Raw genomic sequence first — 3,454 nt, forward strand, 5'->3', positions numbered from 1 at the left:
TGGGTAACAGGGTGTCCCTCTATAAAAGGCAATATAAAAGGGATTCATTTATATCATTCTGCTCAGGAGTCCACGTGTTCTTCAGGCTGTGCAATAAGGAATGGTTTGTATGCTTCTGTATACATACATTCTAGAGAACTCTTTAATATTCAAAAGATTTGTTTGCTAGTAAGTCCCTGCTGGTGAAATAAATTTCTGTGTCTGCAGGTGTGATTACAGATGAGTGTTTTATATAAATTATTATATGTAATTATATATTGGGCCTTGCACAATCTAGATAATTCTCTACCACTGAACTATATGCCTATTCTCTTTACAAACCTCAGTATAAGTCTCTATTGAAATAAATACAAAGTCATACCATAAGCAAAAGACTAAGGAAAATAAATCTGTATTTGAAAATATATGTGTGAAAATGATGGTGTGAATCATAAGTGTGGCAGAATGCAGTATAGAGCTGTAGGAGTTGTAATGTGATATATGAATATGACAAAAGGATTTATGAATGAAGTTAATCAAACTTTCCTTATTCTCTTATAGAAAATGTTCAATGCATATATTCTTATTCACTATGGAATTATGGCCCTGGTTCTGCAAACTCTCTTCTATATACAGGAAGATTATCTGAGGCCTCATCTATCACAAGGTCCTAAATTACATTTGGTGAGACACAGATGATGAAGTTTTACCATATGAAAAACATACATAGGATGACAAGTATTTATGTACAAACAGTTCTTTTGTTTTGTCTCTCTGTAGTTAGGAAATGGGCTATGCAAGGAAAAGAAGTAACTGTACAGAAAACTGATTTTACCAAGATTCTGTGATTCTAGGATTTAAACATTAGATGGAGATATTTAAAGTACCTGTTAAATTAAGTTTCTCATGCAAAAGTAAGTCACAGATATTTCTATCCAAAACATTAGAGGAAATTACGACAACAGTTTTGTTTACAACTATCAAATCATTTTGATTCAAGAATTCGCCCATAACAATTAGACAAATGTGACTTAAGGGAACCTTTAAACTTACTTTAGTATTTATGTCCAATTGTGTTTATCAACTTTGTCTTAAAAGTAGATACTGATTTTGTAGGTTCCTGAATTCTATGACAAAGAAAGTAAACCATCTACAGGTTCTTCTGAAATATTTTTTAAAAGGAAGTGTAATATAATATAATTAATTAATTAAAAAATTTTAAAAATCGTTATTTTAACTTTAACTGACATTAGAAATGTTTCAACATTCAGAGTTTTGACACCAATGTGAAAAAGTCTTTGAAAAACAACTTTAAAAACATTATTCTCATTCATTTGTAACTGTTCTGAACTTTGGTTATACCAACCAGTTTTTAATAGAATAGTAGAATGCATTAAACTTAGCAGGCAAAGGAAACCTCAAAAGACTAGGACACAAGCATTTAGCTACTCGGAAATGGTAAATTTTGACTTTCTGCATCTCCTGCAGGAAATGCACCCTCACAAACTAAACTGCTGTAGCACCTTGATTAGTAAGCAATGAGTGAAGCCGAGAAGGAGTGGATGAAACATTAGGTAACTGTGAAATAAAATCTTGCCTCCAAAGACTTTGTTTCTGTAGCTTTCAGAAACTGCTTTAACCTTTCCCCTAAATATTTCATTTTGATAAATTAAATAAATTACTAGAAAACAAAGTGAGCATCTGCAGAGATACATTCAGAAGGATGTTATAAACATCAGAATCCAAGGAGTTTGGTTCTATAATGCTTTGTTCATTTGGAGTCCATAGAGAAGATGTGTTATGGAAGGTGAGTTGACCAAGAGAATTGACTGAACTCTTCTTTTAGCCCATAAATAATTTCAATGATAAGGAAAGTGTCTTGACAAACTAAAACACCTAGGATAGTCAAATATTCAAAAAAGAAGTCCATTCTAGTAATTTAATAATTCTACTTCATCATCAGTGCCACCAAGAAAAAAGAGAGGAGACAAAGGGTTTGATATTCTTTAAAGATACAACAAAAAATAAGTGTTGTTAACTCCATTAACACCCAAGCCACTGATTTTATTTGCAACATATAATAAAACTTTCATATTTGAGGAATAATTTTCACATTTGTGTTGCTTCCATGTTTTTTCCTGGTGGAAAAGTAATATAAAATTCTGATGATCAGAATTGTAGGAATTGCACTTTCAAATCGGACATAAATAACAAAATAACAAAAAGAATTTTACAACCTCATAAAAGGTTCAATACACTGCCTACATTGATATTATCTAATTGTCCAGATAAATCAAGCTCAAAATCACACCTTAACAATTTCTTGTTGTCACTAACCTGTATATATTAGTCAAGAATTAATTAAAAACTGACCAAGGATATATACTTTGTAATGGATGGAAGACAAAATAAACAAAAAATGATGGTAGTGATACAAATGATCTGGTATAATTCTTATTTGATAGTTTTAATCATTCAGAAAGACATTTTTCCTGCTAGCAAATAAATGATGCTGATAAACATATTCATAATGAAGAGATTCCATGATTCAAGCTTTATTATGAATTAATTATTGAATTATTAATTAACATGTATGTGAGAAAGCAACAAAGAGAGGATCCCTTTGTTGTTGACAGAGAGACAGAGAAAGACACAACAAACTCAAAATTAAAGCAATTTTTTAAATTGATACCTATTTATAGTGACTTATTCTACTTCATCTTTCAGAATAAATATACGGATATATATTAATGGAATCAAAAATAGGGTATTGTAAAAAAATTACGATTTCTAAGTCAAATATGATATGATTTATATATGTGTGATCCACATGTCTAGAAACAGTTTTGTGTGGTAAAGAATCTTAAAACTGGAATGAAGAAATACATGCCATGGAGAAAATACATGGCACATAGTCTAGAATATTTTACCAACTGACACTTGACAGGAAATGGTTGTCAGAAGAGTAATGTGTTTGTTTTCCAAAGGCTGTAACATATTTTTCAGCACAGAAAGAGATTTCCAAAAGTGGATATTTATTCTCCCATCTCTCTGGAGTCTACAAGTATAGAATCAAGGAACTGATACTGTTGATTCCTCTTGAGTCTCTTTGGGACAGCATGTCCCATGCCTCTTCTGATGTCTGATGATCAGCAGCAATGTTTAGAGTTCCTTGCCTTATAGGACATCACACCATTAGAAATGACTTTATTTACCTTATGAAAATAGTTTAGATACTTAAATTTTCCAAGACCCATTATGCACACACACCACAATCACATTGTGAGGCTCTAAGTTTCCATCATGCTTTAAGGGCAGATGCTCCATGTTGGTAGGTACAGATGTTTTAAGTTTTAGTATTTTGCAAGTATACAGAAGTCCTCAAGACTTTCCAGTATCCGACCAAGAAAAAAAAAGTTGAAACTTTGCACCCTGATTTTGTCATAAAAAGTTTTCTAGAATCTAGAATTTATCT

Source organism: Microtus ochrogaster, linkage group LG1, assembly GCF_000317375.1.
Source record: "Microtus ochrogaster isolate Prairie Vole_2 linkage group LG1, MicOch1.0, whole genome shotgun sequence".
In the NCBI taxonomy this organism is placed as follows: domain Eukaryota; kingdom Metazoa; phylum Chordata; class Mammalia; order Rodentia; family Cricetidae; genus Microtus; species Microtus ochrogaster.